Source organism: Manacus candei, unplaced genomic scaffold (assembly GCF_025592945.1).
Source record: "Manacus candei isolate 608988 ecotype Guabito, Panama unplaced genomic scaffold, ASM2559294v1 h1tg000046l, whole genome shotgun sequence".
In the NCBI taxonomy this organism is placed as follows: Eukaryota; Metazoa; Chordata; class Aves; order Passeriformes; family Pipridae; genus Manacus; species Manacus candei.
The window spans coordinates 10689391-10712756 of record NW_026138094.1 but is presented as its reverse complement, the minus strand read 5'-3'; the positions used below and the strand labels follow the sequence as shown (position 1 = coordinate 10712756).

General features: G+C 41.8%; 1 protein-coding gene across 7 annotated transcripts in view; it reads right to left on the bottom strand.

The window, feature by feature from the left end:
* The window catches only part of CHD2 (chromodomain helicase DNA binding protein 2), an 84536-nt gene extending 61384 nt beyond the window's left edge, over positions 1-23152 (bottom strand). For 4 of the 7 annotated variants that reach the window (XM_051796672.1, XM_051796671.1, XM_051796679.1 and 1 more), the window contains exons 1-4: positions 8277-8712; positions 5596-5666; positions 4787-4872; positions 690-750 (exon numbers count right to left, since the gene is read on the bottom strand). The gene's annotated coding sequence lies outside the window, so the exon portion shown is untranslated. Of the gene's footprint in view, positions 1-689; positions 751-4786; positions 4873-5595; positions 5667-7347; positions 7704-7730; positions 8074-8276; positions 8713-13721; positions 13789-22783 lie in introns of those variants that run through there. The other 3 variants (XM_051796674.1, XM_051796673.1, XM_051796675.1) reach the window with 3 other exon arrangements.
* Between the last annotated feature and the right edge of the window lie 214 nt (positions 23153-23366).

Below are 23366 nucleotides of genomic sequence, written 5' to 3'. Positions count from 1 at the left end.
TGAATTAATTTTTCTACTCAAGCCTGCCAATTTTGTGTTTTGACTATATGAGGAATGATTTGAAGTCTATCAGCTAGCAGTTTAATTTAAAAAAAAAAAACCAAAACCAAAAAACCAGAAAACTGTATTGGCATTACATATCATTTTACACAAAGCCAGACCTTTGTGAATGAAAAACAGCAAGAGAACAACTGTAGAACAGGAGACAGTTACTGTCTGTTCAAAGACTCTCACTGATCCTGACAAAAGCGTAAGGACAAAACAAGATGCATGTGAGGCAAGTTCTTCCTGCTGTATTTTCCACACCATTTGTTACCCAAATCGTGTAGTGCCTCTCTAGAGACTCATCTGTGCACCAACCCTTCTGAACCAGCAAACCTACAATAGAAAAGCTCTCAACAAAACACGGAGTCAAATCACAGGAGACCAAAGAACTCCAGCCAGATGTGAAGGCTGTTCTGCAGTGAGACAGGGGGAGAGGACCATCCAAGTATTGCCCATTTCCCAGAGCTCAGCAGGAATGATCCCAGGATCTTTTTGAAACACACGTGTGCACACGGCCACCCACAAACGACCTTCAGAATGGATTCAACCAAAAGCTTCAGCCAGTTAAACATTATAGCCTTGTCTGGTTGACTGGGTTTTTTTAAAAAGCTAAAAAGTAAATGTTATTAGGAATAACAACTTACCAGTACTTCAACCAAGAGCAGCTATTTTGCTTACAGTGAGCAAATCAATTCCTCCACACATCTGTAGGAAAAATGGGATATTAAAACACTTGAATTAAAATTAAAAATAATAAAAAAAATCCTAAGGACCAAGCATTAACCTATGAGTATTAAACAAGTCCTATCCCCAAATGAAAAAAAAAACCCAAGCATTACAGATCACAGGATATGCTACAAAAGACATTTTATAAAAAACTTTGAAGTATCACTAGGGAATGTGTTATCAAAGAACCTGTGCAAAACACCCAAGAAATTCAGGTCCAGTCCTGTACACAAATCCCTTGAGAAATTACCACAAAAACCCTCTTTTTTATTCAGGTAGGCATCAAGTGGAAATGAACTTTAGCAAACTGACTTGCCCTTTTACTAAGAAGTAGTATCAGCTGGATGAAGGGGAAAAAACGTAACACATTTATATGGAACCACTTATCTACTCTGTATCTCTAAATTATCCCTGTATGGGCAAAGTCCGAACGTGAAACCCTGATTTTGAAAATGCTTACTGGCAATCTACATCAGTAAAACTTTAATCACAGACATCTTAAACAAAGGTTATAAGATTAAACTAAGACCTAAAACTCTGAAACAACTCATGAACTTCCTTTTTACTGTAAATTTGGACCGTGTGAAATTTGCCATAAAAGTTATCCTCCTGACATGTAGGAGCAAACTGCTTCTCTTCTGATCTCTCAGAATCTACTTATATTAAAACATAGCCTCAAATACATAAAAATTAATGACCCTATCTAGTGACAGCACACTGTGCAATCCTTTAAATTCTTCTCTTCCATTGGTATCTACTCAGATGCACAGAAAGAAAGCTGTGATGAACAGAACTGTCATTTCTTTGTTGATGTAATTTATTTGAAATTATTATGGAAAAAGATCCCTTTAAAAAGGGGAAATGGTAAAAAATTATATTAGTAAACTGGCATAAACATGTAGAATATACAAATGGAATGTTACATTTAAAGGTTTAAAACATGTTTAAATGTGCTCTAGCAGCTGCTATTAAATAGAAGCACAGAACTTCTGCAAAGTGCCCATCCACCATTTTAGAAGAAACACAACATGGTTGCTGAACTCTGATCATCCAAGAGGCCTCCACCAGTCATTCAAAGCATGAAAAGTGAACCAGGCAAATACATTCATTTAGGCCCTTTAAATCTCCTTCTGCCCTATATGTAACATTTCCGTCAAAAAAGCCACTTAAAAGCTACAATCTGATATATGAAGACAGGTACAGTTAAAGATTGCAAGATTTTCAATTTACAGCTCTCAACTGTCTTTAATAACTCACAGCACAGCTACACATTCATCACCTGCATTCAAGTTGGTTCCTCTTTAGAGTGAGCACACAGCTACGGTAGTTTCACAGAAACTTTAATGAGGATATTTAATATGACCTTCTGTCACCACAGAGCAGCTTCTTCTAATGACAAAGACTCGACTGAGTTGTGTTCTGACCTCAGCACCATTTTGCAAAAGCAATCTAATGTTTGCCAGAATGGTACCACTCAGCAGTAGTGACACTTCTCTACTTGCAAGTGAACAGGTGAACCAAAAAATGAGTTTTGTAAAAACACCACCAAGATGTTGATAACACATTACACTTCATTCACACAAGTTATTTTTCCACTACTACAAAATATACCACTGTATTTTTGAGTTTTCCAATGTTAACATCCAAAAAACAATCATTACTAAACTACAGAATTAATCACAAAAGCTGGAGTTTATGCCCAGAGCCACAAATCATAGAGCTTGGAAATACAAGTCTTGGTTGAAAAAGAATTAACTTTTCAGGTTAACATCTATATTTCCTATATTTAATAAACATCAAAGTCTTTTAATGAGACTACTTGAAGTAATTATTGTAGCCCATGTGATTAAAAAAATTCCACCTCTCTCTAAAAATAAATATGAAATTACTTTTTTTAGGTAGTCTAATAGCTGTGGTTTATATTTATTTTAAAATTACAGATGCTGTAAGTACAGCACAGCCTCCAGCACACAGAACACACCCTGAATCAAAGGTCCATGGCTCCTTCACACCAAGACTGGCAGTGCTGGCTCCAACCATCAGGACAGTATATCTCCTTTTAGAGCAAAAGTGAGGTCAGACACCCAAAAGCTATTACCTGATATCAGATTCTCTCTTGGGATTACTTAGTCTTTTGGCAAAGATTACGTGTATCACCATACCAATGCTCTTCTATATAAGATGTCAAAGCTACAAAAAGCAATTCTATAAGAATACTTAACATGGCTTCATATTCCCAGAGAAACAGCTTCCTCTACTGAAAAGGTTATTGGGACTCAACCAGAGAGGTTCTCCTGACTCCCTCAACCCTCAGGAGCAGCTGCAGGGTAGCCATAAAGATAAAACTTCCCTCAAGTCTCAGTAGTGTGCATCTAACCTACTGAGGTCTACTTAACGTAGAGATCAAGCTGTCATGTGCTAGATAAACACATATTGCTCTTACAAGAAAAGGTAGCTCCAAAGAGCTCAGAAAAGTAACACGAGACAGGTAGAACTGCCTTTATTGTAATACCTATTCAGCACAAACAGCATCAGGACAACATAGGAAAGGTGCAGACTGAAGATCTGATTAAGACTGAAGTGCTCAGTTTCATATTTATTGTGGAACATGCAGGTCAGCCAAGATCTGCTCCTGACACTGCGGGTTTTAATTTTAATATTTCATTTCGCTATTTTTTGAAGAGCAGGTCAGCTAAAAGTTGCACCTTTAGACATTTCAGGATATAACATTAGGAACACGTCTTGGGTCTGACAGGCTCCGTCCCCTCATCATCATCAGACTGGTCTTTTGTAACAGACTGTGCAATATCTGTGATTTTGACCCTCTAAACTGAAAATACACATGGGATTTCAGATATGCTCTGTTTTTCTTAAGGTACGTGATCACTTCTAAACACAAACTCTTAGTTCTCACAGATCCCATCAGACAGTTACACAACAAAGTTCTAGAACATACTGACACATACATTTGCACATTAGCCGTGTTTGCTGCAGGACATCCATGATGATGGACATGTCCATTATCTGTAAATATTATTTGAATTCTGCCTTGCACATCAGCAGTGACTCACTGCAGATAAAGGTTTAGTACAACCTGGAGAGATATTTTTATAAAGCTTTGCAAAACTGGCCCATGATTTTTTACATGAACAGGCTGAAGGCTTCATCCAAGCCAAAGAAAAGTTGTACTCAGGTAGGGGTTCACAACTATATTCTTTAATTATCATGATCAATTATGTAATTTTAAAAAGCAAATTATCAAGAGTATTTTTGGGATTCCTGATACAGGTGTCTTCACGAAGACGCCTTATACTTTGAGGTCTTGAGTACGCACTGAGGTACCTGAGCATGGGAAGCTGCGAAAAGGAACCAGTTAAGAGAGGCAAACAAGCTCTCCAACTTTTAATTACACAGTGGTGAAAGCCTGCCTCAAAGGAAACATGTTACTCTGACTCTAAATGCAGAATTTTAAAGTGTAAAAACAAATAATAAACATTAGAAAGCTGATTTGTTTATACTGCAAGGAAGAGAGTAAGATACCTCGTAATGCTTTAGGTTTTTAGAGTCAAATTTACACAAAAAAGAGAATTGCTAAGTTTATTGTATAAACAATTTATTGGAAAGGAAAAGTTTATGAGTGTCCCTAGCTAATAAAGGAATACCTTCAACTAAGGAAAAACATTTCTGAAGTGTGGTTAGACAATGTCCTTAGGAGATGGCAATTCTTAGAGCACAGCCTGGCTTTACTACGTGTCCACATGGTCACTGCAGGTTGTTAAAGTTGTATGTGAGCGACCATAAAAATCTTCGAAGGTGCGGGAGACACGAACATTGCTGTAGTCAGTACTTACTAACAATTTTCAAATGCACTAAGCTTTAAAGAAAATAAATTCAACAAGGTAAAACACTGGAGCTTAAACATTTAACGTTTATTTCAAAAAAAATTATTTCCAGTATAAATTTTTTTAAAAAAAGACGCAAAACAAACAAAAAGCCACAACACAGTATAACATACCTGGCAGGAACAGTACAGAATTTTGCTCAAGGTCTTTTACCCAACCAGTCATCTGAATCTTTGGAAGAACAATATCCAGTGAGAGCCTTTAAAGAAAAAAAAGAAAAAACAAAACCAAGTTTGTCTGAAAACAAGGTACACACAGATCTTACCTACAGTCCTGATGTTCTTGACTGACAAACTTTCTGCAAACACGTACGGTGTATTTCAATTAATAAAAGTGTTACCTACAGTATAATAACTATATTCTATCCTTGCCAAGCATTAACCTTTGTGTTCCCAAAAACAAGAAACAGGCCCCAAAAATCTCCTCCACAAGTACTTGAAGTCTCGTGGTACTGCTGTTACTGCTGTCAAATATGAGTTCTACAATATCCCCAACCACTAATGCTACAAACTCATTAAGTACAAAATACAATCAAAGTTTAATGCAGGTTCTCACTGGTGAAATAGGACATTTAATGAAATGGATTTATATGAAAATACTGTCCTTTTCCAAGGAAATACAAGGCATATATATGTATATACACAGATTATACAAATAACAATCCACTTAACAAATAACCTTGGTAAACTAAAATTTATAAAGAAGTAGCAAATAAACATGACATTATTTGAAGACAGTCTACCTGTACCTGCAAAAAAAAAAAAGGCAGCTTTCTAAAAGTCCAGATACTTTACAAAATGTATCCCCTCCATGTAAGAAATCAGATTTTTTTCTTCCCATCTGCACAGTAGCAAAAAGACAAATTTCAAGATAAAAAAAATAAGGAAATGAACATACTACTACAAGTTATAGCCACTCTTACCTGAGAAAATAAGTCATGAACCATTCCTCTGAAGTCAGTCAAAAAATAAGATATTGTTCATGGCATTCTACCTGGAAAAAAAAAAAGTATGGAAATTTTCAGCATTTTGCTTTAGAAAAGCAGAACAAGTCACATGCCTGAAGTGTATTGATCTTTAGGTAATTATTAAGTCAAGAAAAACTTATGATAGCAGTAACTGTATCTTTAGAACTCAACTCTAAAAATAAAAGTACATTCTTGGCTGAAGAAAAACACACTGGAGATGAGTGTGACTGACATACAATACACATGATCTGTGTTTTTCATGAATAACTGCGATCTGCTCTTCTGTCTTCCATTACTTTAATTTTGAAAGACTTAGAGATCAAATACAAATTTAAGATTTTTTACTGAGTAACTTATCACCCGATACTTCTCACCCCTTGAACTTTTTTTCACATTAAAGTCTTTAGAAGTAGGCTATGCAAAATTAAATAAAACCTTTAGTGATAGCAAAGTTATTTCAAAATGGCTTCTGTCATCAGCTTCTCTGAATTTTAAGACCTGACTTGCTTGATCTCCCCAAAAAACGCATCTTTTTTGCCCTTCAGAATACAGTTTTAAAGCCTTCAGCTTCTTTAACCTTTAATCAGATCCCAAACCATGGTCTTTAACACAAGGAACACTATATTTGCACTACCTCTAGCCAACTTTTCTTGCCTTTTGTTAAGGCAAAAATGTTATTTTATTTTACAGCAGTTATATTTATCATCACCACTACTTCATACTTAAGAAGTCTGGAATCATTCGGTAAAGACACAGTTTTAAAAAATGTTCATTGCTAAATCAAAAGGTATCCAAATATAAATTCTAATTCCTATACCTTAAATATAAAAAAGCAGAACTGTTCAACAAAACACATTACGAATTAGGAGGAATTTATTTTCTGAGGCAATTAGCTGTTATTTTATTTTCAGTTGCTAAAAGAAACCAGTCAAAGCTATTTAAAAAAAAATCCCCTAACATATTTAAGAAAAGAGAAATCCAGCAGACACCCACCTAAAGCTAGAACTTTCTTTAGGGCAAAGTGTGTAATGCCAGAACCTGTTCTATACTGCAGAACTGTTGTTGGGGTTATAAAACCACCACAATCTAAATCTAAAATAAAGACACTGAACACTTTGCAGAAAGGTGAAGAAGTCCAGCGGCTACTAAAACCTGTATTTCTATTTCCAAAAAAAGGGCAAACTTGTATTGTTGCAATGACGGATCCACATTTGCAGAGGAAGTACCGAAAAATGTAGATTTACCTCCAACTGCAATGATTAAAACCTGCGCGGAGTTTTATAACCTTGCTCAAGTGTACACCATAGAAATCCAACAAACATGGCTATACACAACCTCCAATTAAAACTAAAGTTCTTAATATTTACCTCTTGCTCTACCACAGCGACTTTTTAAATATTCAGAATTACAATTTTGCCCTTAAATTGGGAATTGCTGAATGCGAGCCAACGCATAACAAACGTCAGGCATTCCATTTAAACTTGCATTTTTAGAAAGTCTTGCAATACCAAAAACTTCTAAAATTATTAAGCACCGAAAAGACGATAAAAAACGCTTCGTAAAGAGAATGACTGTGAGGTCTCTGAAAAACGCATAAACTGAACACAAAAAACAAACCTGACACCCAAGAAACGTTTTTAAAAGCTTTCCATGTAACATACAAACTCATCCGTTTCCTCATCATGTAATTCATATTTAAGTAACTACCTTTTCTTCTCGTAGCGTCGTCTAAATCACAACCGTAGTATTTTGCCAACTTTAAACTGTAGACTTGGCATGACTGAGCTTTGTTTTTTTCAAGCTTCTAAGTTTCTGCATTGCCGTTTTAATTGCAAAATCAAATTGCACGTAATTTTTAAGAGTTTTCTTTAAAGTTCTGCACCTGAACTGCTGTTTTTCAAGTGAAGTCAATTCTTCTCTATTGTTTCAGCCAAGTACTAATCTGTCTCATCCGCAGCCTGTTTTTTTTCTTTACTGGTTTACAAAGAGTTAAAAGCCAACACCCCACCAAAAAAAAAAAAAAAAAAAAACAAAACCACCACACCAAGTTTTATTTTTAAGAGAAAAGGACATGGCGTCTTTGTTCTCACCAACTACGAAAACATATCCCCATCCGAGCAGCGACGGCAACAAACGCTCTTTACACCGACACGGGGCTAAACATTTAAGTGATGATGTCGTACAGCCTTCACCTCTCCCCCCTCCCTCCTCTGCTGCATTGGAGTTCCAGGTTGGTTTGCAGATGCCCCCCTCGTCCGCCGCGCTGGGGGAGCCGCTCTGCAGCCCCCCCTGTGCCCGGTGCCGCACCGGGGACCCAAAAGCCGCCGCTGTCCCCTCGGTGCTGCCTCGGGGCCGGGGCGTGCGGAGCCCCGCGGGTGCTGCAGGGCAGGGACGGCAGCGCCGCAGCCGCCGAGGGGCACCGGGGCTCCCCCGGTCCCGCCGCCCCCCTCAGCCCCGCGCGGGCAGGACACGGGTGGGGGTCCCCGAGAGTCCCCGCAGGTCCCCTCATCGAGCGGCGGGGGGGCGAGGAGGGGGCAGGGAGAGGCAGCTCCCCCTCCCCCTCCCGCTCCAAGGACATTTTGTTTTTCCTCCCAAGGACAAAGGACAATGAGGAGCGCGGAGACTCCGGCACTTACCCGGCGAAGAGCAGCCCGCTGGCCGGCACCGGGGCCCCCGAGGACGGGGCGCTGCTCCCCTGCTCGCCCTGCCCGCGGCCAAGGGCGGCCCCGCGCCCGCCCGACGAGGGAGCGGCGCGAGCAGCGCTCCACAGCCCCGGCGCCATTACTGCCTGCCCGTCGCAGCTCCTCTCGGCAGCCCCACTCGCCGCCCTCCGCAGCCCCGGAGCCCCCAGAGTGCCGGGCCCAACTTGGCCCTCGAGCGCGGCACCCGGGGCGCCGGCCGGGTGTCCCCGGAGCGAGCGGCGGGGAGCGCGCCCGGGAGCCGTGCGGGAGCCGCGGCTGCTCCCCGGCCATCTTGTGCCGTGTGTGTGAGGGAGCCTCCGCCGTCTCCTCTCAACTCCTTCCTCCCCTCCCCCCGCACAACATGGCCGCCCGCTCGCTCCTCACTGCGGCGGGGACGGGGCGGCCCCGCGCGCGCGCCCCGCCCCTCCCCGCGCGCCGCTCCGCTTCGCCCCGCCCAAGGCTGCGCGCGCGCGCCGCGGCCGCGGCCTCCTATTGGCCCGCGTTTCCCGCCTCGGCCGCTCCGCATTGGCTGCCACCGCCTCCCCGCGCGCGGCCGCAGCCACCGCCCCTCAGGGGGAGGCGGGAGCGGGAGCGGGAGTCGGCACCGCCCCCTCCCAGTCCCACCTGGCCGGGCCGAGCCCACCTCCGCCCGCCCCAGCCCAGCCCTGACCCCGCTCGTCCGAGCGCCGCCTTCTCTGGCAGACCCTTCTCCAGACATCTTTTCATACCCTCGCCTGCCTGCACTGATACACAGCGGGGTTCACCCCCCCGAGGTGACTGCTGCCGCCCCGTATGTCGCGGCCCCGCTTGCTGCCATTCCACAAACAACACCTCTCTTCTCGTCAGCCCTTGACGTGGCCTGGCCCAGGGGCAGCTCGCCCTTCAGGCTCACCACTGAGAGCGGGGCCACAAACCCCTCCACTCTGATCCGGGTACACACCCTGTGTTGGGCACCCTCAGCTCCTGAGGGACGGAGCCACAACAACCCCACACCCGCCCCTCTGCCACATCAGTCCCAGCCCTCCTTACCGCTGCTCAGAAACAGCACAGACACCCAAATAAAACTAGGTGTCCTGCTTTTTTTAGCCAACACCATAGAAACTGTCTGTCGTGCCAACCTCACCAGGACACTGTCTCCTATTTTGACTAGAGCCATGGAAACCACTTCAGATGTCAGCAGGATGGAAGGGCATCCCCCCATTCCTGGTCACTGCCATCAGTGCTGTTCCCAGCCCCAGCTATGGTGTTCCTGCGCGAGAAGCACACCCAGCAAACGACTAGAATTATTATTTACATACTTCAGCAGTCACTTTAAATTATACACATGCCTTTACCTTCTTTCATTTGCCCAATTTACTCCATTAAAACCAGAATTTTTCCCATTCTTCCTTTTTCATGCTAACAATGTGAGTAGTTATGGCAGAATTAAACCCACAATGCTTCAAGTGATTATGGAAGGTCTCAGGAGCCACTCTGGCTCTTGAAATCACAGTCGGACTTTTAGCAGCTCTCTCCTGAGCTGGGTCCTGGAAAAGCCTCAAGGAGGTGATCAGTTGAACAGAATCAATCACTATGACTTTGAGCCGAGAGATGTATTTCTTTTCAAAATACAGAGAAAAGCTGACCTCGTGTATAGGATAGCAGGGGATATCCACTGCTTGTAGACAGTGGGATAAGGTGTTACCATCTTCAAAGGCGAGATGGTGGAGGCCCACATAAAGGTACCACAGCATGGGAGCCTCCAGCCAGTGGTGGAACAAAACAGTAGATGCAGCTTCTCACTGAAAAAGGGCAAAAGGCCTTTTTTTTTCCCCTCACAAGAAAAAGAATTGAAGTTTTGGTCTACAGAGACTATGGAGAGCAGGAGGCCTGTTCTGCAACTTCATTGCTATTCAGATTCCTGCAAAAGCTAATCCTCTTGCTCTCAGTGGAAGTGCTCACACGTAACTGTATGTAAAGGTGCTTGCATGGACAGAATCCAGATGTTGTCCTCCTTGGAAAACCACCAACAGTGAAAACAAGGGGGAAGGCAGGAACTAGATAAAAGCAGGGTGCAGCAACAGCACTTCTACTGATGTCAGCATTTTCAGCTGACCCTGCAAGGTACAATTTCGTAGCACGGACCAAGATTTGGTATTCCATGTAAAATTTCCAGCCTTTCTATTGTTTCTCCACAGAACAGAAGTACATTTCTAGAAAAATATATAGAGTGTGATCACTTGCAATAACTGCATGAAAGAGGGAAAAGAGATCAGGCATTCTAGACATAATTGCACTTTGTAAGACTAGTATGATTCCAGTCAGGAGAGTTTTAAGATTATAACCAAACAAGACCTAACCTGTGTGCTCAGACTGTTATCTGATTTTCTCTAACTATACCAGACTGTCTAGTATAAGAGACTGTTTCTCTTTAAAAAAATATATCCATGTACATTTACAGACAGAAATGTTTTTGGAAGTGCCTTACTCCATTGCTGCTACATGTAACCAAAAAATTAATGGAAGTTAAACATATTCAGTGATGCTCTTTTGCTTCCTGGCACACCAAAGCCTAAAGCAGCTCCAAAAAACCTTACAGGAGTATCCATGACCTCCTCTGTTTCTTGGCTCCAAGCGAGTTGTATGGAGGTGAACACAAGTACACTCTCTCCAGAGCCATGGTTCTCCTCACACAGCTTTGCTGTTCCTTACCAGTAACAGTCTGTGTTCTTCTTCCTAATGCAACAGTGGAACAAAATTGTCGCTCCTACTGCTTCTGCAATTACCCTATTCTTTTTCTTCTAAATTCAGCATTTCTACACTGCAATTTCCTCCATACAGTTTACTCCCTCTCTTTCAGATGACACACTTTCTTCCTTTGTGTATCATTAGACCAAATACTTCAGCCATGTTTTATGAACCACACATCTGATGCTACCGAGACAACTTAATGTTTCCATTACTAATTGGGGAACTATTTTCTGAGATTGCATCTGTGGCTGGAATTCCAGATAGAGGCACATAACCTCACTTTCTGGTATTCTTTTTTCTTCTAGAACCCTTTTTCCCTCCCCCCCCAGCCCCAATGTTATTATCCCTTAGGGACAACATACAAAGGCACACTGATTTCACAGGGCACCATCCCTTCCCTGCCTGCCCCACCGTGTCCTCTGTACCAGAGGATACCAAAAGGTTGGTGAAGCGGCTTGTTCTTTGTGATACACAGGGTGCAAGGGTAGCACACAACTCTCTAGAGACACAAATACAGTGGAAAGGCAAACATTGGACAAAAGAGTTAAGTATTGTATCTGCCTTTTGAAGTGGAAAACAGGAGTCTAAGCAAGACTGAGAGATGTGCAGTGTCACCAAGCTTTTCTTCAACTAAAACTCTCACTTTCCAGAGAAATCAGGCCCTAAATCAAACAGAATAGTTTAGATTGCTTTGACAGAGACTACACAAACGGGACATCAAATACCCTTTGAGCACAGCGAGCTATTTGTGGGAGGCATTTAACTTCCTGCAAACTTTGTGTTCAAAATTGTCTCTGTCCCAAATCATGTAGAGCTCTATTTTGAGTTTTTGTATGTAACGTGTTAACATGTTGGTCAAACAAACAAACAAGCTGGGCTTCTTTTTTCTCCTTCTGTTTCCTTCCTCAGTAGTTCACTATTAAAATCACAGGTAGATAAAAATTTGCCTTCTAAGCATGGAGCCACCTTCCCTGTGGGACTGGTGGAGATGATTATGGTGTATTGATCCCAGCCAAAGCTTTTTCCTCCTGTCACAAGACAAGCAACAAACTCAGTAGCAGCAAGGATAAAACTGAGCTCTAGCAATGAACTCATGCTGTTCATTCTGCCAGGGGCCTGGAACTGGAATTCAAATCCAGACTTTTGCTCCAGCCAGTAATGAATAATTGCAAACACATCTACACACATAGAGAGAACTTTTACATATGCCCTTTTTGTTCCTAGGATTTAACACTGGAAACTGAGATTATGTTAATAAGGAGGGTTTGCTGGCACTTTTATGGGGCTCATGTTCAGAATGAGGAACCTTGTGTGCAGCAAGAAAAAGATTTATTACCATGAGTAATTAGAAACAAATTCTTATCAGTGTCATAAACATATGGTAAAGAAAAAATCTTTCAGTCTAAGCCAAACTCCAGTGTTTTTTTCATTTTATTCAAAATGAAGCTACTTTAACCAAGATTCAGCTCTTTTTATTCCTGTTTTCAAAGGAAAATAAGTTATTAATAAAAAGTATAATGACTAAATGGAAGTCAAAAAAGGATTCAATGTATTCTGTGGGATTTAATGATCTCTCCTAAGCAAATTTTTAACTTGTTGGTCACAATGCATCAAAGAATCGGTTCTGTTGCTGTACATGTGATCTTGTGGCCTGAGCTCAAATTTTAGATCTACGAGCTCCTTAACAACCGACCCACATTGCTGTTTCAGTTTTGCATGAGTTCCTGTGTACAATAAGACAAATGACAGAACACCAACTATTGTTTGGTGAGAGGATTGATTATCACACTTTATATTAACTTGACTAAGGAATGTACACACTTTTTTTTTTTGGGAAATCGAGTCCACTTTTTTAAGGAGGTTTGAAACTTGAAGTTCTTTGTTGTTATTACAGATCATCTTCAAATTATCCCATGTTGCCATCTTAACTGTAAGAAATAGAGATCATCTCAGTCAAGGTATTTATGCTGTATTTGGTCAACATCTAACACACAGTTACTGCCTTAAATGGCAGCCTTAGAGGTGTAAGAAAAGTCAGAAAGACACAGTAGTCCTTATTTTGATGATATCTTCCGAGACTTTTAAACTCCAGACTGTTTCAAACTTAAAGAATAGGGGTGATTGGAATAATATGTTTAATTGCTTCTTAATGTAAATCATTGTTCTTAGAACAACAAATCTATTTCTTCACCCCCCTTTTTTAAACCTTGCTACTTGTATGCAGTGATCTGTTTTTTCAAGGTCAGCTTTTAGGTAACAAACTGTTCTGCTTGGCTTGAAAAACTTTTATAAGAGGACTGGGACATGGTAGAAAAAACACTGACTGACTATTTTGCCCGTACCTATTTAGACACTGGAATTGATAAAAGTGTTAACGAGTTATTACATGTCTCCTCACATGAAAAAGAATGATGCAACTTTGCTCATTACTGAAATCACCCCTGAAAGCAAATAAGAAACTAAAGTGCACCTTCCCAGGGATTGCAGTGCCCGTGGGTACAGCATGAAAAGGCAGGTGCTGTGACCTGACTTACACACTAAGTGCTCTGCACTGATGAAATTCGCTGCTTGGAAACTTGCAGGACTGGAAACATGCAAGGATTAGTAACAGTGGTAGGGTTTAAAATCACTTTAAAAGGTAGAAGCTGCAAGCAGTGTTCTTTATCTCACCGTCTTGGCTGTAAACACGGTCTGAAGAGTTACAGGAGTGTTCTGTGGTCATTGTTTTATCAAGAGTCTGTTAAAAAAAAAAAAGCATTGGCACGATTAAGAGAGCCATACCCAATCTTGTGTTTCAAAATAAAGACACTGTTCTCCCATTTTCCAACATGCCACAGAATTGTTACGAAAAGAGTCAGAATATTTCATAGCTTTTAAGCCGAATCTTCAGAATATTTGGATTTCAAATGTAGTTGTGAAATTACGTTTTTCATATAGACAATGAAATTAATAATTTAATTTTTAAACTCAGATATTTGAAATTCTAACATGATTACTTCCTTATGCACATTTAAAGGTCATTTTCCAAAGGCATTTACCTGTCCATCCTTGAAATTCATTTGCTGCAAACATGAGCCAATAAAGCTTGATTGCTTAAGTGTTTGAGGAGTATGATCAGAAAAGGGAAAGCAGGCTTAGCACAAATATGTGTTAACAATTAAAATCAAGGACAAAAAAAAATTCACAACTATAAGCTCTAGTTTTCATTTTCTACCAACTCTCCATTTGAATTCTAATGGAGACTTTGGAAAGTTTAGATGATGAGCATAACAACAACTATACTTTCTTGGTAAATCTCCTTGGAGTTTTGGAAACAAAGAGTTTCATACTAGCCTTGGAAACATGATGAATTTCATTCAAATCGAACAAGATGAATTACAGCTACTCTAGAATGAAAAGAAAAACAGCCCAGGCCTCCAAAACCACAATATAGAACTGGGATCTTTATTTCAAGCAAGTTTCAAGCCTGTTTCCATAATGATCTTCATTCCTGTCTCCTGTGTGCAGGGAGCACTGTAGGGCATTTATCGATTGCTCTATAAGAGTTGACAAAATGATGCATTATTCAGCAAATTGCCACATGCAGGGAAAAGAAACTGTGCCTTTTCTTCTGAAATCTTACAAGCATATAATTTTTTTATTTTTATAGACAGTCTGAGAAAGCCCTGAATCACCCTGTTGTAATGCACCATATATATAAAAGACCCCTTACATTGCTAACTCAAAACAAACTTCTTCATATTTGTCAATACTTGTTAGATGTGGGGTCCAGTCAATTTTTGCTGTAGTGATTCACCACACACTTAGGTTAGAATGCCACCTGAAAAGAAATAGCTCCTGTGTCAGGCTCATGTTTCCCATGAGCTTTTATATTTTCTTCCTACAGTCAATTCACTATAAACTGGCTCCTGACAGAGCTTTACCCAGCTGGGAGAGCTCATCAGCCCAGGGACTAGAGCAGCCCTGGACATGTCGGCCACCTAAACTCCAGATTTAGCAGCTTTAACTGTTGCAGGAAGGAGATTTACATGCTGAAACAAATACTCTCTCTCTCTCTGACCAAGCCATTAACAGTGACAATCTTGTCTCAGCTTAAAACCATTCACAGCTCACTTTTTTTTAAAATATTTAGTGACAGATTACTATTAGACAGTGAGCTGGGAGAAAACGTAAGCAGTCCACGAAAACACTGTTGGTACAGTCCCGTCACAAAATGAGGTCAATGGCTCTTTGTGCAATTGAAGCAGCACAGGAAATGCAAGATGACTTGGGTGAGGCATCCACAGCACTTAATCACCACCTGAAAAATCTGACTGCCACCTTCATGGCCATTTCACCCAGTGGAAGACCTCAACAGGCCTAGAATTGACTTATTTTCTTCTAGATTTAATAATTCTTCTAAAAAGAAGCTATCACCTCTCTCTACAAATGTGTCTTGGATTAAGGTCTAGAAACATGGAATTTAATGACAAAAGCTGAGCTTTTTTACTCCAAACACATGGGGCTTAAGTTATGCGCCTGTGCCTTTAATTCAGCACTGAGTAATTACATTTAGGTCAGTGGAATCACTCCAGGTTTTTCTTGGTGTGTCTAAAGTGAATGTTGTCCTAACGATTTGGAAGCATATGAAGTGAATTTAGGAATGAACATGTATGTCAGTAGTTGGAAAGTGCAACTGAAATTAACTATCCCAGTGTGTAGAAGGAAATAGAACGTGAAGCAGAGGTCTAAATTGCAAGAGTAACAGCAAGCCTGTAGCTTTGCACATGTAGGTATAATTGCATCAATATTCCCTGTATTTCCCCCAACATTTCTTCTTCTTTCCTATTTTTAATAATAATGGCAAAAGGAACAATATAAATTTAAGTTGTCCTGGGTACTTCATCTCCTTCAGTAAAATTTTAAAACCTTTCCATAAAACAGAATATTGACTATGAAGAGACCAAATGTTAGACTCAAGTGGAAGGAAATAGGTCAAAATAAAATGCACTTAATTGAGAAACTATCTCAAATTTTCCTGTAATGTGCCACACGCTACTGGTACTACACAGTGCATTTGAATACTCTGACGTAGTGTGTAAGACAAAGGAAACCATAGAACACTTTGGGGTGGAAAAATGCATGGGAGACATAAGTTTCTATGTGTAGGAGCTAGTCAAATGCTTGAATAATTTAGAATCATAACATGCACAAAAATGAAACACTGTAACTTTAATAACCGGCTTTTTTTTCCCCTTAAACTCCAATTATTAGGATATTGTGGTCCAGACAGCACATCAGGTGCTGATAATGAACATTCAGAGACAGGACTTTTGCTGTACAAAAGAAAAGTGTTCTGCTCAAAAAATTAATAAAGGATTATCTTCTTGTGTATACATATATATACACACACTGAACAGAATGAAAATTGGAACCAAAAATGAAGTTGAAGTCTACTCAGCTGTTGTTAATAAAATGGAATTAAGTTTAGGAGAAAACATAACCTAACTAGGACTTTATAAAAGGCACATTAGTATATGCTGGAAAAGTAATTTTTATATATGAAAACTATTTTATGCTTTATATTATCTGTATAATACACAGTGTTACACAGACAAACCAAGGATGTGCATGATGTTCACACTAAAGCTCTTTACTATATATATTGTTATATGTGATCAGTGCATGCTGCATTCATGTTACATTTGACCTGCAGATGTAAAGTAACCTCAGCAGAGTACAAGAGGGCAATCAAGAAAATCATGATCTTGGGGTGGCAAAGAGGTTTCTCTACATGGCTTTTCTGTATTGAAGGAATCACTGTCTCATAGAAATCTTTTCAGGTGGCAGGCTTGAAAAGGAAACACCTTCGCACCCAGAGTGAGGAGATCAGAAACCTTGCAAAATTCAACTGCAGCTAATGTGGAGGAATCTGACTTAGTCTTGGTTTTAAATATGACTGATATTCCTTGCAAACTTAGTTTGGATTTGAATCCATGGTTGGAAGTTATCAAGTCTTTCGTGAGCAGCTGAAATAACTATGGCTGCTTTCCTAAGAGTAGGCAGCCACACACCCAACTGTGCTGCACTGCTGCAGCATTCCTGATCCCGTGCCATATTCCAGCAGAGGCTGTGATATTCCTGAGCTACACTTTACTGACCAGTCAGTTGGGTCAGCAAGGAAAGCGAGCAGAGACCCTTTGCACTAATTTCGTAGTTCTTCCTTTAGCAGATGCACTAATTCGTTTCTATAACCTGCAGCCTCCCCCAAAGTGCAGAAACTCCAAAAGTGAAATTTGTTGAAGCTGAACATCAGATCAAAAGCTTCAGGCCTCTTGCAGCACGATTTCATTAGCTCTGCCTCCTCAAGAAGTCAGAAAAAAAATACAGCTACATGAAAAATAAATGAGCAGCTTTTTCTGACTCTGAAACCAGAAAATAATGACATGAAACCAAAATCAAATGCAGCACTATCACTTGTATTTCCAAATGCCAGCATTAATTCTCTCTCGCAGCTCCCAGAGACTTGTTAAACAAATGAGCCCTATAATGTATTTTGCAAGTGAAAGGTCCTGGAGTGGAAGAAGTCAACTCCAATACAGAAGGCCCTTAACAGAAACACTGCAGTTTGCTCTACGAGTTTTGCACCGAAGGGGATCTGCCTGACCTCTCTCCTGCCACAATCCCTATTTTCTCCTTTGATCAAATAAGCAGTTCTGCAGCACTAGCAATAGTCTGAGCTTTTAGATCAAAACTAGTATCTCAAAACCTGGAAGTCAAGTCGGCTCATGAAAATCACAAAGGGCTGGTTTTGTGTATGCACAGACCAGTCAGGTATCTTTTCATACCAGAGAAAAATTCTCTATTTAAAACATGCCTGATGAGCTGCATTTTCCCTGCACACCTGGGCCGTGCCTGGGATGCTGAGTGCTCAGCCACGCTGTCATCCTGATTATCCTCCCTATGCCCTTGGGGGCATTTTCGGAGCCAATTTACACCTCTAATATTTTTTTCTCTCCTGGATAGAGACCTGATTTTGCTTGCACATTGTAATCCCTTCAGAAGAACTTTTCCCTTTTCCCCCTAGTTTTCCTCACTTGTTGTTATTACTTTTTTCCACTTAAGTTTAAAAATTAAAGCCTTTGGACTGAAAGAGGGTGAAGGAAGAATGAAGAAGCTTCAAACCAAGGAGAAAAACCTTAAAATCCGAATTTCCATGAAAAGCACAACATATCTCCTCCCGCTGCATTAATGCCGCCTCACGAAATGGCGACGGCCTCTGCAGGCAGCTGCCTAAAAACACCCACGGCTCCTCGGGAAAACAGAAATGCAACTTTTATTTTTTTTTCCCCCCTAAAGCTTTCATTTTTCTCTCTTTACGTTCAGCCCCTCGGTGACTGCCCAGAGCCCTCTGCAAAGCCATAAACTGACGTGGAGCTTTTGGATACCCCCGGGATTCTCCCCCGCGCTGGCGTGGGGCCCGTGGGTGTGTGGGGCTGTGGAGTCGAGCGCCTGGACACTGATAAATAAATATCAGCACAAATAAATGTGCTGATTCAGCCACTATCGCCACGTTCTTGCGTTTCCAGAATTTTCTCCCTCCGCTTCCCAAATATAAAGGGACTTTTTGTGCTGAACACCAAGCCGGGAGCACTGACGGGCTCGGCGCAGGGCGCCATGTGGTATTTGGTTTCTCTACAGTTCATGTTTTTATAATGAAGGGGGAAGGGAAGGAAGGGAGCTGCTCCTACCAGCATGCCAATAATCTGTTGCAAAGGACTGGAGCTCTCAGAGCCAATTAGTCCTCCAGTTAACCATTTACCTGCTGAAATAAATCCAGTCCTAGGCACAGAATCAGCAGGATTCGGGACAGAAAAGCCTGTGTGGGTACGCAGGGCATTGAGCTCCTGCAGATTTGTGCCCAGATGCAATTTGCTACACTTTAATACTAAGTGCTTTCGATACACAAACTGGCCACCGAAACTCCCTTGGGTCACAGCATGCGAAAGTGGGACAGCTATATCCAGAACACATATACCACACAATTTTTCAAAGGTGGATCAGAATCTGTGCCAGCCTGTGGTGGAACCATGAAAGCCACCCACAGGAGCTGCATTTCCCATATGGATATCAGGTGGGGACAAGTCTCTGCCACAGGAATGGTAAATCCATGGTGGGGTGGGAAGGGTCAAGATGCTGCCCTGGCAGAGAAGGGTGGATGTGTCATTGCAACATCTCCCAGCAATGCTGCTGTGGACGGAAAAATACCATTAAGGTGGGAGAAACTTCAGGAGAGCAATGCCAGAGTCTGTCTCTCTCTAAATGTGATGTCTCCATCATCCAGACACAAAGCCACGCTTTGGACCTCCCTGTTTTTCCAACCCCTTAACTGCATCAGAACAAGACTAAAAAAATTACTTCTTTTTATATTCTGCAATTTAATTTGTCATAAGCTTTTAATGCCTGAGGCAGTCTAGCTCATGGCTTGTTGTGCACCATTGAACAAGCCAGGGAAGAAGACACACAGAGAATTCTCATCCTCCATCTTTTTCTCTGGGGGCAAGTCTGAACATGGCCAGCGAGCCCAGACAAATTAGTCCTAATGCACAGCAACAGTAACATGCTCCCGCTTGACCCAGAGGGTTGATAAACCTATTTTTGTCCTTTTTTATCCCATGACGTACCAGCAAATATTGGATCAGACTCCCAGGGATGCCAGGAGAACCAGCAAAGTTTGCACAGCACAGTGGAGCGCCCAGCGTAGCAGAAGCAGGCTCTGCACCCCAGCTCAGCAGCCCTGGCAAGAAGCAGAGTTTATTTGCTTGGGAGGGGCTGTACTAGTGTGGCATATCTGCTTCCAGCCCAAGCAAGTACTGCAGTGCACATGAAAGGCATATTCCGACATCACTACCCTCCCTAATGGATGAAAATGAAGTCAAATTTCTCTGCCATGGAGAAAACCCGTGCCCATGAAAGTTGCGTGCTGCCCCACTTGAAGGGCTACAGCAAGACTGACACTGTAACACATCTCACTTTTAAGCTCCAAGAAGGATTCCGACTACATTAAAGTATAACTTTACATTCAAATTAAAAACACTGGGAGCGTGGGTGGAAACGTAATGGTAAAAAACCAGCAGATTATTTAGGCATGTGAGCTGTCAGAGCTCTGGCAATACAAGAGATCTCTTGTTCCTGCTGCCTCCCACAGCTGCATTCACTAAATATATCCTGGGCTGAGAGCTGCATTTCTCCACCCCTTCCTCAGCCCAATCCCCTTTGCACAAACACCACCCAGATCCCTTGGGACGGGCAGTGAGGCAGCAGCAATGCCCTAGTTACCGACAGCATGAAGGACAGAAGGGACTAATCATGCCTGCAACCAGGTGAAATTGTAACATCCACAGCTTTTTTTGAAGAGGGAGTGCATGCAGCTGATCCGTATTTAACTTAAAAATAAAGTCGTTTGTTCTCCATAAGGATACACCCCATTTGTATGACAGAATCAGTTACTGGAAGTTATTCCCATCAGACGATTTTCAATAGCTTATGGAAAAAAAAATATTGTGATCTCAGAGCAAATTGAAGCAGAAGAATGGCCACCTCTGTAAAAAAAACAACCAAACAAAAAACCTCCAGAAAACAACAACAACAACTAAAAATAAAAATTGAGCTGGCAGATGGGGAGGTGAGCAGTGGTCTACAGTGCCTTGGGGACTGTGAGGCTCACAGAGACCAACCCATTTTGCCTCTGTGGCATGTTGCCTGATCATACATCCACCTCAGGGGGAAAAAAATCCATACCACTGAATTTCCGTAGGACTAAGGTGGTTCCCCCATGACCTCCAGCCTGCTCTTCACACTTCTCCTATCTTCCCTTTGTATCCTTTTTTCGCAAGGACACATTCTTTGGCTCAGCACAACAGAACCTTGGTCCCAATCACAGTCTTGAGACACTGCTGCAGTCACAGCAACAAAGAGGGGGAAGAGCTGCCCCTTCTGATAGAATGAATTCTATAGTGGATCAAATTATGGCAAAAAAAAAAAGAGTCATCTTGGTGTCTTTCCTCACTTCCAAGCTGTGAGCCAGCAGGGATTTTGACCCTCCTGGTCCCTGCTTCTTCCTTTCTTCACAGGTCCCCGTTTCTTCAACACCTCCAGTTCCACTAGCAGCAAAGCAAATTTGACAGAATCTCGTTAATTTTTCAAGCTTTCTCATTTTAAGAAGTTAGTGGGAGCAGACTGTATCTTGCAATCGAACCTCACAGGAGGGAGAATCAAATATCTCATGCATGACCTTAATCCTTAGGATTTTGCAGTTAGTTGCTCTTGTAATCTCAATACCCAGAGCTTATTACACATTCAAAACATATCTACAGCCCTAGAACATTTTGCAACAAAAGGAACCCAAATTCATTTTGATATAATTATTCAGTCACACCAGTCACATGCTTGCTGTGGAATAAATATAAATACCGGGCCTTTGGGAATAACTGGCAGACTTAAGAGTGTAAAAAAAACCAAACCCAAGAAGGAAATAATCTATTATATAAGGAAAAAAGATCAGGTTTAGATGTCAAATTGCAGTCAAGGAAAATGTCAAATTATGTATGAAGAGTCTTTCGTAATTTTTTTCTATCTGCAAACCAAAGAACTGAAACTCATACTTAAGCATCTACGTAAAGTAAGGAGTTTATTTTCAAATGTAGGAATATCATTTGAGGCATTTAAAACCCCTTGAAATCAGATAATTCATTCACCAAATGGCCACAGGTCCCTAAGCTTAAATTGTTGAAAGCTAAAAAAAGTTTAGAAAATTGTGCTGTGGTTTTTGTGTCTTTCCTGAACATTCTTTCCTTTTCTGCTTTTCTTGCCTTCTTGAAACAAAATGTTCTCAAACACTGTTCTAATTTTGTAGTTGGAAATTGTCACTCTTTTAATTGGGGATGTTGCTGTACAAGAGCTACACTGGCTGTACTGGAAACCAACCCCGTTCGCTGGAGACAGACCTGGGTTTGCCTCCTCTGATCTCTAAGGTCTGCAGGATCCTGTGGATTTCAGAGCACACGTAGGAAGATGCAGTCCCATCTCTGTGCTTTTAGGAAGGAAATACAAAATGTGAAACCAAATGTTAAACCTGAGCCACAGAGGAGCAGGGGGGGAGCATGAGTTACCTTCAACAGAAGGTAACCTGCAGTTCTAAAAACAAAGGCATAAGGAGCTGGGATAGAAGGTTTCATTTCTCAAACAAGGCAGCGACTCACCCACATTCCTAAGTGTGCAAACAAGGGAGGCAAACCCTCCTCCTGGCAGACCAGATCCTCTGCATTTTACTGTGTAGAGCAAATCCCAAGCAGAGGCAAGCTGTGGTGGTGGTGTGTTATAGCAGGCACAGCACAGGGCAATGTATTTTGGAAAGGGACCCTCCTTTGTGCACCTCTGTGCCTACTTGAAAAAATTAAAGAGTTCAGAAGTTCCGCTTTTCACTTCTGAAAACACAATGAAAAGGAAAAGGGCTACTACTAGCAGTCAGTTTTCAAGAGCCAAACTCATCTTTTCTTAGATACCAAGGTTTTCTAAGACTGCTAAGAGGCAGTAGGTTACTTTAAAAAAATAAAACAATGCAAAGACAGATAAGACAAGCCAAAAAGTTCACTGAACAGAGAGCCAAGCACTGTGTAGTGTGGATAAGGTGCTGTTTCTAACCATCAAGTTATCCATACGGGAAAATCTGACATAGGGATACGGAAACTCACCATCCTAAATGTCTGCTCAGTCATTCCCATCACACAAGGCACACTTCACTGATGGAGGACAAGCATATTCCGGGTGACAGATGGCATGTAGCCAGGCTGCTACATGCCCAACTCCACCCTTCCTGCATGGCTCTCCAGGAGGTGGGGAACACTGTGCAGGTCCCCAGATGGTCGTGGCATCAACTGAGCTGCTGGGTAGCAGCAGTGGAGCCCTCAGCACCAGGGGTGAGGAGGAGGTGATGGAAAGGATGGATGTGAGAAAACAGGACCAAAAAGGAGCCCAGAAAGCAGAGAACATTGCTAATTTGCAAGAGAAACTGCAGGAAGCCAGTATCTTTAAACCGTAAACCTCAGAGAGGTTGTGGTTAGGAGACACACGTTGCAGGGTGACAGGGCTGCAGGGAGAGCTATGCCTGTGCCCAGGAGAGACACCTCAAAGCCACCATGCATGTGGAGCCCCTCAAGGAGCAAAGCTGGGTAGGTGGTCCCTCTGTAGTTGTGCCAGGGCTCTGCTGGGTGATGTTTGTTCATCTGTGTGATGAAGGATGTGAGACTGCGAGCACAAAATTCCCCTTGGGCTTCA